Source organism: Benincasa hispida, chromosome 11, assembly GCF_009727055.1.
Source record: "Benincasa hispida cultivar B227 chromosome 11, ASM972705v1, whole genome shotgun sequence".
Lineage (NCBI taxonomy): Eukaryota > Viridiplantae > Streptophyta > Magnoliopsida > Cucurbitales > Cucurbitaceae > Benincasa > Benincasa hispida.
In genome coordinates, this window is record NC_052359.1 from 15046500 (window position 1) to 15060705 (window position 14206).

General features: G+C 35.5%; 2 pseudogenes; both read right to left on the reverse strand.

The window, feature by feature from the left end:
- Positions 1 to 4106: 4106 nt before the first annotated feature.
- LOC120090577 lies at positions 4107 to 7608 on the reverse strand (annotated as a pseudogene).
- A 1603-nt stretch (positions 7609 to 9211) lies between these two features.
- Positions 9212 to 12860, reverse strand: LOC120091875 (annotated as a pseudogene).
- Between the last annotated feature and the right edge of the window lie 1346 nt (positions 12861 to 14206).

Sequence of the window (14206 nt, forward strand, 5' to 3'; positions counted from 1 at the left end):
TTTGATGCTCTCCAAGAACCTCCAGTCGGAATGAATTTCGATGATGTTTTCCGAAAACACGTGCTTCACAAAGTTGATCTTCCTTTTTAATATTTGGCATAAGTTTAGTTTCGAAACTTTATAGTTTGTTTACGAACTTTAGTGTTAAATAGGTTAAACTTCTTTTAATTTTTTTGTTAGATGGGCCATGAAGTTTAAAGTGTAAGAAGCTCTTAAACTTTTAATTTCGTGTCTATCAAGTATTTGAACTTTAAAAAATGTTTAAGTTTATAAATTTACTAGATAAATTTGAAAGTTTAGGAACTAACAAATATAAACTCGGAAGTTTAAGGATTAATTTAACCTAAGTTGTATCCATTTTAATAAGAAAAACTCATTTACATCAAATTGCACCTCAACCTTAATTAATTGTTACAATTTTAACCTTAAACTTTTAAAAGAGTTTGCAATTTCAACAATCTAATAAGTTTTCCTTCCAAATATGCTTAAAAAACATTTTTTAATCCATTTAGTGAATTTGAATTACAAAACATATGCGCAGTATGAAATTGATAAAGTTTTAGAGGAAAAGAGTCACTGGAGCTATTTTTTTGTTTTTGCTAAAATTTATGAACTTTGGCTATGTTATTCTACAATTGTTCAATGGTCAAAAATAATTTGTGAAAAACTTTATTTTATTGAAATTGAGTTTATGAAGATTTTTACGCCTTTTTTTGTTGTTAAAATTAATTGCAATGAGATGTGGGGTTTACCTTGAAATTTGTAATCAAATCGTGTAATCTGATTGAGAATAGGACCCACTACCTTTACCTTTACCGTTACCTCGTTATTGTTATAGTTATTGTTACTATAACATGATGGAAATTATGAATTTGCCACATGTATTGTTACAGTTACTGTTATCGTTACCGTTATGATTATTGTTAGGGTAAACGGTAATGATAACGATAACTGAAAAATGTGACAGATTTATAATTCTAGGTAAACACGATCAAAAGTAATCTAATTATATTTGCGATTCAGCCATATTACGACTCATCCATCAATGAAATCTCATTCCGATTGCACTAATTTTCATTACGAATCGGTGAACGTAACCTTAATGTGCAAGCAAATTGTCGAATATTGAGATTAAAATTGTGAAGAAAAAAAAAAAAAACTTCCCCAAACTTGGCCAAATCTAAGATTCTCGTAAATCTGCAAATTCTACACTACTGGACAGGATAGCAATTCCAAAACCATTTGGGGGCATTTGGCGCACAGGTCTAGAATATTAAACCTATGAATGTTAAGCCTGGGGATTAGGTTGAGAGGTTTAGGTATTCTCGGTGTGAGAATCCAGAAGTGTGGGTTCTGTATGGACTTGATTAGAGGAAGAGGTAGCTTGAGTTTAAAAAAACCGTGTTTGGAGTGCATATTTTGGAAGTCTGGATTTAAGAAGGCTGTGTTTGGAGTGTAGATTTTGGAAGTCTGGATTTAAGAAGGGTTTGGAGTGCAGTAGCATGGGAATGAAGTGCATATTTATAAATATTTAATTTGCGAAATATTTTATTATATTTAATCACTAGTTAGATTTTAGATTAGTTTAAATTTATCATCTTAATTATTTTAATATAGTTAAGTTTAAAATAAACTAAAAAATTTAGAAAATATTTTTTTTAAAAAAATTTTGAAATAGAGATTTTGATTAAAATTATAATTTTAGTTAATCTATTGTTTTAACAATTTGATATTTTAATCTTACTAAACTTTGAAATAAAATTTGTAGACTTTTATCAATTTAATTAATTTGAAAATGATCATTTTTTTTTACCATAATATGCTGACTTAAAATTGAAATAAATCTTTTACCATTATATGCTGACTTAAAATTGAAATAAACTAGTATTTTAATATTAAATTAAATGATTGAAGAACTATATTTTTGTTTTTCTTATCAAATTACATTTGAGGAATAAAAAAATCATAAATTTTAAGTTTTAGTTTTAGTTTTTATTTGGTCTCTAAATTGTTTTAAATATTTTAAATCTTTACGTTTAGAAAATGATTCTACATCTTCGAGCTAGTTAAATTGACCAAAAAAAAAATGTTATTAAATTAATAGAGCTTTCAAACATATATAGTTCTATACATATAACCTAAATAAATATAACTATACAATTTCTGTCTATCGGCGTGTTTGGAATGACTTAGATAAAAAATATCTTTAGAAAATTCATGTTTAATCAAACACTTTAGATAAAAACTCATTAAAGTAAAAAAACATACATATATTGCAATTTTTTCTTAAAAGTGTTTTTATATATAAATTTGTCTAGTTTGTTATATACTAAGAGTATTTTTATTAACGTTTTTAAAGGTTAGTTGGTGGCGGTCGTCGGAGGTGGCCAACAGAGTTGGTGGCCGGAATTTTGTCAGTGTGGGAGAAGGGGGGTTGCCAATGTGGGGGAAGACAGGTTGCCAAAGGTTGATCAATGGTGGTCAGATTTGGCCAGTGGTGATTGGAGGTTGGCCGACGACGGTCACCAAGGTGGTGGCCAGAGTTGGCCGGTGGCAGCGGAGTTGGCCAATTGACGGTTGTAGGAGTGATGATTGGAGTGGCCAGTGGCCGGCCGATCGAGTTGGTTAGTCATGGTCGTCGAAGTGGTGCCGAAGTTGGCCGCAGGGGTCACCGGCGGGTGGTAGCCGGAGTTGACCAGCGACAATCATGAGAGAGGAGGTGACCAGAGTTGGCCGCAGTGGTCATTGAAGGTGGTGTCCGAAGGTTGGCCGACGTACTACCTATATTAAATTAGAAAAAAAAATGAGGGGATAATCCATGGATTTGAAAAGTAAACACTATTCTGGGAAAAGATTTAGAAGCCAAATCCATGTTCCAAACCAGAGTTAGACTTAAATGCCTAATTCATCCAATCCCAATCCGTGAAAACAAACACCCTTGAATTCTGCTGGATTCCTTTTTCCTACCTAACGACCACAAAAACATGGGATAAACACGAACTCCAGATTAATGCTATTCATGATAATTGCTCAATTAAACTAAACTTCTCTAACAATCAAAGTCAAATTAGTATGTGAAAACTAATCAATAACTTAGGATTTTCTTGACGTACATGTTTGGACTAAAATATTTTCATGATAACTTTTGCCGACGCATTTTTACTTTTCATGACGCTTTTTGGGTTCATTTAAAGATGTTCTTTCCCCTTGGTAAGAAAATATATATTTTCCCCTTCTAATTTATTTTGTAATTAGAGTTTTTCATCAACCATAATTAGTGCTTTAACCTTAACCATTTTAAAACAACATCAATTTTCTCTTTCAAAAGAAAAAAGAAAACTCCTAGAACTTTGTTTGACAAATGAAGATGAATTAAACTAAGATTATTTCAAACTTTAATTTGCTTCTCTTTTTTGTGTCCAAGATTGGTAGGCATCCTAATAATTATCACTAAGTCCATTTGAAACAGAAAAAGAAATAAATTTTATATATTAGTTCATAGTAACCACATGTTCACACAAAATCCCAAAATTATCAATAAAAAATGAAATCTAAATTGAACTTTAATTTCCACATAATAACTCATTGAAACTTAGAAAAAGATTGTAACACTAAATATTACTATCTGAATCATGTCAAGTCTCACATATAGATCATAAAGAAAAATTAATACAAAAAGAACTGTGTCCAGTTGCAACTAATGATTAATATTCATTGTTGAACTTTCATCAAACACTGAATATTTATTTTACCCTAATCCTAAGGGATAAAATATCATATTGAGTAGAAAAGGGAAAAAAACCCTGAAATCCCCATTTTCATTTGCATATTATAACACAGAACCAATAATTACTACAGGTACAGGATTTTCATTAATATGTCTTCCAATTGATAGACCCTTTTGATAGTAACAGATGCTGGATTCATCATCATCATGATCATCAGCTCAATTTTTTTTTTTTTTTTTTTGTTTTTTTTGTTTTTTGTTTTTTTTTTAAAGCATAAATCTCCTTCCTGCTAACACAAGATGTAACAGAAAAATTCAGGCTGGAAAAATAGGTCAAGTTTTCAAGTAAAATCCAAGTATTCAAAACTGTCTTCCATGATCATTTAGGCCTACCAGGCTGAAATAGATTGTGTAAGGATGACCTCGTCGGATCAATGGAAGCGACGGTTATTAAAACGCCGAAGTAAGAGCTAAGATGAAGATGATGGCATGAAAGCGTGGCGAGACCGATGGGCTGAACTTGCCGTGGGAATTTCCTTGGAAGCGCACATTCTTCGCCATTGAAAAAGATTTTATTGGGAACCGTCGCTCCTAGATGTCGGTGTCGTGCAGGCCTTTCTTGGTGAAAGAATGACAGATTGTTGCTTCCCTGAACTCTTGGATCAGTTGTTAGGATTGGTCCCATTGACCTCTCCATCAAGTATGTTAAACCAGGCAACCTTGGAGGAAGATGTTATTTTTGATGTGCGGAAGCCGGGTTCCTGTTGAAGAATAAACGTTTCATAACCGCGACCGGCCTTGTTCAATTGAACAGCAGTAAACAATCCTCAAATGGATAATCTTCCCAATTGAAGAGTGTTAATCTTGCAGTCCATCCATTTGTATAATCAGAGTTAATATGCAATTGAGACTAACTCCACAATTATCAGACAAGGCATTTTTTTGGATTTGGGAAGTGCTTTTTTAGCCAAGCCTTGCTTTTGCTGTCCTGTTTTCAAATGAACCAAAAGTGCTTCTGGAGGGAGCAGCATTGACGTGCATTTGGATTGCAAGTATCAGTATTAGTGTTCTCACACCCACAAGCACAAGTATTGCAAGGAATAAACGAGTCATTTTAAAGCTGAAATGAAACACAGCATTTTGATTGCTTCACCTTTGGCTTGTAATGTTACACACAATTTGCCAACTCGCAATTGAGGTACTCCTTGACTGAAGTCCACTCGGGTCTGGAAACTCTGGCGGTTCAACTCGAATTGGAGCTGCACAAACGTATCGTTGAGAATGCCCGAGATCTTCCATTCTGTGGCGGAGTAAGAGCCGTTCGGTTCATATCAGGTGGAAGCTTAAAGACTTGTATTAATTGAAAATAGACCTTGCTTTACTCTCATCCATCAATGTTGGCAATAAACTTCCATTCCTACAACAATACGGCAACTTCCCGATCTTTATTCATCGTCCTTCTGTCGGCTGGAAGGTCTCCCATTATGGGCTTCTTATCGCAACTCATGATTGAGAGAAGTCGAAATCTTGATAGATTGGCTGCAGGACCATAAATGCTATGAGATAATCTCTTGTATGAGTATAAGCTCCTCTCATGCTTTGAAATGAACTCCCTCTCATCCATTCCCAAGTTAAGTTCCAGTGATCAAGACGGCCAAGGGTTGTTGTTGTCAATGTGACTTGAGCAAGTAGTTATTTCCATAAGCTTGCATTACTCATAGTGATTGAGAGATCCCCTTTTTGGCGAGGGAAAATCTGGTTTTCTTTGCTGCTTTCACCTTGAACTTTGGATCCTTTTTGCAGCATACATGCATTGTTCTCTACTCACATATCATATCAACCAACCAACCAACTAAATTGTTACGATACAAAAGAAAATAGAATGTAATATCGAATTCTTTTACAAGTTATATCCAACTTTACTTTATCTTTTTAGAGAGTGGAAGAGCGGACACCAAAATTGAAAGTTTAGAAATTTATTGACACATTTTAAAGTGCAAAAACCTATTGACACAACTTAAAGTCAAATACTGAACTTGAAATCCAAGGAGCGTTTGGGCCTCTAATCGGTCTCGTATGAAGTAAGCTCACTCAATGTTTGAAACCCAAATTATTATACCTATGAAGCAGGATATTCATGTGAGGCAAAGAATCAGTATCAGACACGTATCGGATACTGATTCTTTCAGATACTTCTTGGAACGTATCTGACACGCGATTTGACGTATCTATTTCTATGCGTAAAAAGACAGATAACTCATCTAATCTTTCCCAATCTAAAATTAGGCAACCTATTAAAAACTCACTACTCGAGTCCAAACTAAAAGCAAAAAAAAAAAAAAAAAAAAAAATAATAACGGCGCAAACCTAGATAAAATTTCTATTCTTTCATTTCACATTTGAGTCCTCACAAAGTCCACCAAAATATAAACCATTTGGATATCTTTAATAATAAGTTCTTCGTTTATCTTCATATTTCTCCCTCTTATCTTCATCTTCTTTTCTTTGCAATATGAGTAACTTTTCTATTGCATTTTATTAACTATTGTACTCAACATCTTAGATTGCTTTTTTTTTTTTTGTATTGTATTTCAATGTTTGTATTCTATTTTGTGCTATTGTTATTAACTTGTATGCTAAATTTATCTATATCCTAGATTTTTTTAAAGAAAAAGAAAATGTATCTTCAACATATATATTAAAAAATATATAAAAAAATGACACATCCTTAGACGTATCCGTATCTTAGTTTTTTAGAAATATGACGAATCGCCGTATCCGATCGTATCCGTATCGTGTAATCGTATTTGTGTCTGTGCTTTATAGATTATAACATACACTCAAATACAACAAAACTATTTGAAAACTCCATTGTCTACTATATTTACTATTTTATAACCATCCTCTCTTCTTATAATCTGGACTAAAATAGTCTAACCGACTATAATAATCGACATGGCTTCTCAAAAGTAGCTCATAACTAACTAGAACTTCATTAACATATGAGAACTAGTAGATTGAAAATTTGACCTACTCATTTCAACCCCATACATTTAATTAAAATGATCTATATATATGTCCAAATATGTTAAATTTTTAATATTTTGTTTTTTCTGAAGGATGTGAAAGAGAATAAATGTATAATTTTAGATTTAAGGAGACAAAAGTGAGTTTGAAAGTTGAATAACGATACCACGGCGGCGAGGCGCAGGGCACTTAAATCCATCGTTAACAAGACGAATGGTCCTTGGCATCGGAACACCCGGCGGCTTGATTCCGAACTGGGTTCCGGTCAGCTGCACCGTCGCCTGAATCTGATTAATATCTCCGGCGGTTTCAATCGATGTTTTCAGATCCGTCATCGGGTACCCAGCCAATGTAGTCCCGTTCCGAACGTCCACAGGAAAATCCGACCCATCCATCACCACCGCGCCGGCCGCCGACACCAGGATCTCCCGGTGATGAAATCCGATAAACATCTTCCACGCTTTCAGCTCCGTCGATCCCGCATTCAGAATCACCGCCTCCGACTTGAACGCCCATGACTGAGCCGTCGCGTTCTTCAGCCGTGGCAGCTCCTTCTCACGCGAAATGAAAGTATAAGACAAAAATATCCCATTGCAGTCATTCTGCTCCGGCGGTGGCGCCGCTGGCTTCGCGTCGTCGTCGTCGTCACCGCCGCCGCCACCGCCGCCGATTATATAGTCTTGTGCGAAATAGAGAGAAAAATTGGAAAAAACAAGAAGGGAAATACAGAGGGAAACAGAGATCCAATCTCGCATTGGAAATTGCATGCCGTAATTATTAAGGATGAAAAACAGAGAGAAATTAGAAATGGGTATTGATATATTATATATATATATATATATTTTTGTGAGAATTGAAGAGAGTGAAATGGGTTTGTTTCTTGGATTGTGAGTTTGGGGAGTTGAAGAACTGTCTCTTATACACATCTAGATGTGTATAAGAGACAGGATTTGGCCAGTGGTGATTGGAGGTTGGCCGACGACGGTCACCAAGGTGGTGGCCAGAGTTGGCCGGTGGCGGTCGCCGAGGTGGCAGCCGGAGTTGGCCAATGACGGTTGTAGGAGGTGATGATTGGAGTTGGCCAGTGGCCGGCGATCGGAGTTGGTTAGTCATGGTCGTCGAAGGTGGTGCCGAAGTTGGCCGCAGGGGTCACCGGCGGGTGGTAGCCGGAGTTGACCAGCGACAATCATGAGAAGGAGGTGACCAGAGTTGGCCGCAGTGGTCATTGAAGGTGGTGTCCGAAGGTTGGCCGACGTACTACCTATATTAAATTAGAAAAAAAAAATGAGGGGATAATCCATGGATTTGAAAAGTAAACACTATTCTGGAAAAAAGATTTAGAAAGCCAAATCCATGTTCCAAACCAGAGTTAGACTTAAATGCCTAATTCATCCAATCCCAATCCGTGAAACAAACACCCTTGAAATTCTGCTGGATTCCTTTTTCCTACCTAACGCCACAAAAAACATGGGGATAAACACGAACTCCAAGATTAATGCTATTCATGATAATTGCTCAATTAAACTAAACTTCTCTAACAATCAAAGTCAAAATTAGTATGTGAAAACTAATCAATAACTTAGGATTTTCTTGACGGTACCATGTTTGGACTAAAATATTTTATCATGATAACTTTTGCCGACGCATTTTTACTTTTCATGACGCTTTTTGGGTTCATTTAAAGATGTTCTTTCCCCTATGGTAAGAAAATATATATTTTCCCCTTCTAATCTAATTTTGTAATTAGAGTTTTTCATCAACCATAATTAAGTGCTTTAACCTTAACCATTTAAAACAACATCAATTTTCTCTTTCAAAAGAAAAAAGAAAACTCCTAGAACTTTGTTTGACAAATGAAGATGAATTAAACTAAGATTATTTCAAACTTTAATTTGCTTCTCTTTTTGTGTCCAAGATTGTAGGCATCCTAATAATTATCACTAAGTCCATTTGAAACAGAAAAAGAAATAAATTTTATATATGTAGTTCATAGTAACCACATGTTCACACAAAATCCCAAAATTATCAATAAAAAATGAAATCTAAAATTGAACTTTAATTTCCACATAATAACTCATTGAAACTTAGAAAAAGATTGTAACACTAAATATTACTATCTGAATCATGTCAAGTCTCACATATAGATCATAAAGAAAAAATTAATACAAAAAGAACTGTGTCCAGTTGCAACTAATGATTAATATTCATTGTTGAACTTTCATCAAACACTGAATATTTATTTTACCCTAATCCTAAGGGATAAAAAATATCATATTGAGTAGAAAAAGGGAAAAAAAACCCTGAAAATCCCCATTTTCATTTGCATATTATAACACAGAACCAATAATTACTACAGAGTACAGAGTTTTATCATAATATGTCCTTCCAATTGATAAGGACCCCTTTTTGATAGTAACAGATTGCTGGATTCATCATCATCATGATCATCAGCTCAAGTTTTTTTTTTTTTTTTTTTTTTTTTTTTTTTTTTTTTTTTTTTTTTTTAAAGCATAAATCTCCTTCCTGCTAACACAAGATGTAAAACAGAAAATATCAGGCTGGAAAAAATTGGTCAAGTTTCAAGTAAAATCCAAGTATTCAAAACTGTCTTCCATGATCATTTAGGCCTACCAGGCTGAAATAGATTGTGTAAGGATGACTCGTCGGATCAATGGAAGCGATCGGTTATAAACGCGAAAGTAAGAGCTAAGATGAAGATGAGTGGCATGAAAGCGTGGCGAGACCGATGGGCTGAACTTGCCGTGGGAATTTCCTTTGGAAGCGCACATTCTTCGCCATTGAAAAAGACTTTGATTGGGAAACCGTCGCCTCCTAGGATGTCGATGTCGTGCAGGCCTTTCTTGGTGAAAGAAATGACAGATTGTTGCTTCCCTGGAACTCTTGGATCAGTGTTAGGATTGGTCCCATTGACCTCTCCCATCAAGTATGTTAAACCAGGCAAACCTTGGAGGAAGATTGTATTTTTGATGTGCGGAAGCCGGGTTCCGTTGAAGGAATAAACGTTTTCATAACCGCGACCGGCCTTGTTCAATTGAACAGCAGTAAACCAATCCTCAAATGGATAATCTTCCCAATTGAAGAGTGTTAATCTTGCAGTCCATCCATTGGTATAATCAGAGTTAATATGCCAATTGAGACTAACTCCACAATTATCAGGACAAGGCATTTTCTTTGGATTTGGGAAGTGCTTAATTTTAGCCCAAGCTCTTGCTTTTGCTGTCCTGTTTTCAAATGGAACCAAAAGTGCTTCTGGAGGGAGCAGCATTGGACGTGCATTTGGATTGCAAGTATCAGTATTAGTGTTCTCACACCCACAAGCACAAGTATTGCAAGGAATAACCGAGTCATTATAATAAGCTGAAAATGAAACACAGCATTTTGATTGCTTCACCTTTGGCCTTGTAATGTTACACACAATTTGCCAACTCGCAATTGAGGTACTCCTTGACTGAAGTCCACTCGGGTCTGGAAACTCTGTCGGTTCAACTCGAATTGGAGCTGCACAAACGTATTTCGGGTTGAGAATGCCCGAGATCTTCCATTTCTGTGGCGGAGTAAGAGCCGTTCGGTTCATATCAGGTGGAAGCTTAAAGACTTGTAATTGAAAAATAGACCTTGCTTTACTCTCATCCATCAATGTTGGCAATAAACTTCCATTCCTACAACAATACGGCAACTTCCCGATCTTATCATCGTCCTTTCGGTCGGCTGGAAGGTCTGCCATTATGGGCTTCTTATCGCAACTCATGACTTGAGAGAAGTCGAAATCTTGATAGTATTGGCCTGCAGGACCATAAATGCATTGAGATAAATCTCTTGTATGAGTATAAGCTCCTCTCATGCTTTGAATGAACTCTCCTCTCATCCATTCCCAAGTTAAGTTCCAGTGATCAAGACGGCCAAGAGGATTGTTGTTGTCAATTGTGACTTGAGCAAGATAGTTATTTCCATAAGCTTGCATTACATCATAAGTGATTGAGAGATCCCCTTTTTGGCGAGGGAAAAATCTGGTTTTCTTTGCTGCTTTCACCTTGAACTTTGGATCCTTTTTGCAGCATACATGCATTGTTCTCTTACCTACATATCATATCAACCAAACCAACAACTAAATTGTTACGATACAAAAGAAAATAGAATGTAATATCGAATTCCTTCTTACAAGTTATATCCAACTTTACTTTTATCTTTTTAGAGGAGTGGAAGAGCGGACACAAAATTGAAAGTTTAGAAATTTATTAGACACATTTTAAAGTGCAAAAACCTATTTGACACAAACTTAAAGTACAAATACTGAACTTGAAATCCAAGGAGGCGTTTGGGCCTCTAACTCGTCTCGTATGAAGTGAAGCTCACTCAATGTTTGAAACCCAAATTATTATAACCTATGAAGCACGGATATTCATGTGAGGCAAAGAATCAGTATCAGACACGTATCGGATACTGATTCTTTCAGATACTTCTTGGATACGTATCTGACACGCGATTTGACGTATCTATTTCTATGCGTAAAAAGACAGATAACTCATCTAATCTTTCCCAATCTAAAATTAGGCAACCTATTTAAAAAACTCACTACTCGAGTCCAAAACTAAAAGCAAAAAAAAAAAAAAAAAAAAAATAAAAAATAACGGACCAAACCCTAGACTAAAATTATCTAATCTTCATCTTTCACATTTGAGTCCTCACAAAGTCCACCAAAATATAAACCATTTGGATATCTTTAATAATAAGTTCTTCGTTTATCTTCAATTTCTCCCTCTTATCTTCATCTTCCTTTTCTTTGCAATATGAGTAACTTTTCTATTGCATTTTATTAACTATTGTACTCAACATCTTAGATTGCTTTTTTTTTTTTTTGTATTGTATTTCAATGTTTGTATTCTATTTTGTGCTATTGTTATTAACTTGTATGCTAAATTTATCTATATCCTAGATTTTTTATAAAGAAAAATTAAAGAAAATGTATCTTCAACTATATATTAAAAAATAAATATATAAAAATGACACATCCTTAGACGTATCCGTATCTTAGTTTTTTAGAAATATGACGAATCGCCGTAGCCGATCGTATCCGTATCGTGTAATCGTAATTTGTGTCTGTGCTTTATAGATTATTAAACATACACTCAAATACAACAAAACTATTTTGAAAACTCCACATTGTCTACTATTATTTACTATTTATAAACCATCCTCTCTTCTTATAATCTGGACTAAAATAGTCTAACCGACTAATAATAATCGACATGGCTTCTCAAAAGTAGCTCATAACTAACTAGAACTCTCATTAACATATGAGAACTAGTAGATTGAAAATTTGACCTACTCATTTCAACCCATACATTTAATTAAAAATGATCTATATATATGTCCAAATATGTTAAATTTTTAATATTTGTTTTTTCTGAAGGATGTGAAAGAGAATAAATGTATAATTTTAGATTTAAGGAGACAAAAGTGAGTTTGAAAGTTGAATAACGATACCACGGCGGCGAGGCGCAGGGCACTTAAATCCATCGTTAACAAGACGAATGGTCCTTGGCATCGGAACACCCGCGGCTTGATTCCGAACTGGGTTCCGGTCAGCTGCACCGTCGCCTGAATTCTGATTAATATCTCCGGCGGTTTCAATCGATGTTTTCAGATCCGTCATCGGGTACCCAGCCAATGTAGTCCCGTTCCGAACGTCCACAGGAAAATCCGACCCATCCATCACCACCGCGCCGGCCGCCGACACCAGGATCTCCCGGTGATGAAATCCGATAAACATCTTCCACGCTTTCAGCTCCGTCGATCCCGCATTCAGAATCACGCCTCCGACTTGAACGCCCATGACTGAGCCGTCGCGTTCTTCAGCCGTGGCAGCTCCTTCTCACGCGAAATGAAAGTATAAGACAAAAATATCCATTGCAGTCATTCTGCTCCGGCGTGTGGCGCCGCTGGCTTCGCGTCGTCGTCGCCGTCACCGCCGCCGCCACCGCCGCCGATATATTAGTCTTGTGCGAAAATAGAGAGAAAAATTGGAAAAAACAAGAAGGGAAATACAGAGGGAAACAGAGATCCAATCTCGCATTGGAAATTGCATGCCGTAATTATTAAGGATGAAAAAACAGAGAGAAATTAGAAATGGGTATTGATATATATATATATATATATATATTTTTGTGAGAATTGAAGAGAGTGAAATGGGTTTGTTTCTTGGATTGTGAGTTTGGGGAGTTGAAGAAAGGAGTGAAGGAAGCGGCGCCGCGCGAGGACGCGGCGGAGGAGGGGGGGGAAGTGGGTGGGGCTTTGGGGAAAACCGGAAATGAGAAAAGGGAAGATTGTTATAAAACAGAGGAGGAGGAGGAAGAAGAAGAAGGAGACAGAGTCAGGCTTATTTTCTGCCTCTGGTTTTACCGCCATTTTCGGCTCTCCCGGAGAAACCGACTTTTGCTTGGTTATCTTCTTTCTCTCAAACATTTTATACAACTACTTTCTTCATAACTCATAAGCACTACTTCCATAATTTATTTATTAATTTATATTATCCTTTTATATAACCTTTTAAACTTTCAATTGTATGTGTAATATACATCCTCACTTTTTTTTTAATATCTAATAATCTTTGAAATTTCGAATTCTAAATAATAGGTCTAACATAATTTAAACTATTAATCTAATTAATAGTTAAATTAATTACCTCAACCAAAAAATTTCGATCAATCACAAATTTTCACGTTATTAATTTAAATTTTGTTACAACCAATGAGTTGACTAATTTTTATAATTATATTGTAACAGACTTCCAAAAGCGACTTTCGACTTTGTCTCAGCAAATATTCTCTACCTTTACAGAGTTGTTTCATTTTGCTGCTCGTATATATTTGTAACCTTGTTGTCTTTTAGGGTTAACTCTTTTGTTTAATGAGCGTTTTGTAAGTGTGAGGGATTATCTTCAATATTAGTGTGTGAACCTATTTAAGAGGTTGTTGTCGCTTGCCATTGGTATTCGGATGAGGAGTTCTTTCTTGCTTCTACCTCAATTAAGAACATGATGTTTTGGTACATACTTAGAGAAGTCTAAGTTTGATTATAGTGAAGGGATCTCACACTTAGGGCGGACCGAAGTGAGCTTATTTGAAGTGTGTTCCAATCAAATAACAAAAAAAAGTGCTAGTGCAACAAGAGAGAGTTTCTCAAGTTTAAGGGAAGCTTAAACTCTTCATTAGGAGTTAGTTGTTTGAGAATCAGTGTAGAGGATGTCTAACAGATAAGTACTTCATTGTAATTATTTTACCCTTCATTAGTGAAGTTCTTTACACTAGGCACATTGCACTTCAAATGTACACTACAAGAAAACTCCCTTTTAGTGACGCGGCTAAAATATGTCGCTAAATACCTATTTATCGAAACACATAAAAAAACTTGTCGCAGGAAATAATTATCAGT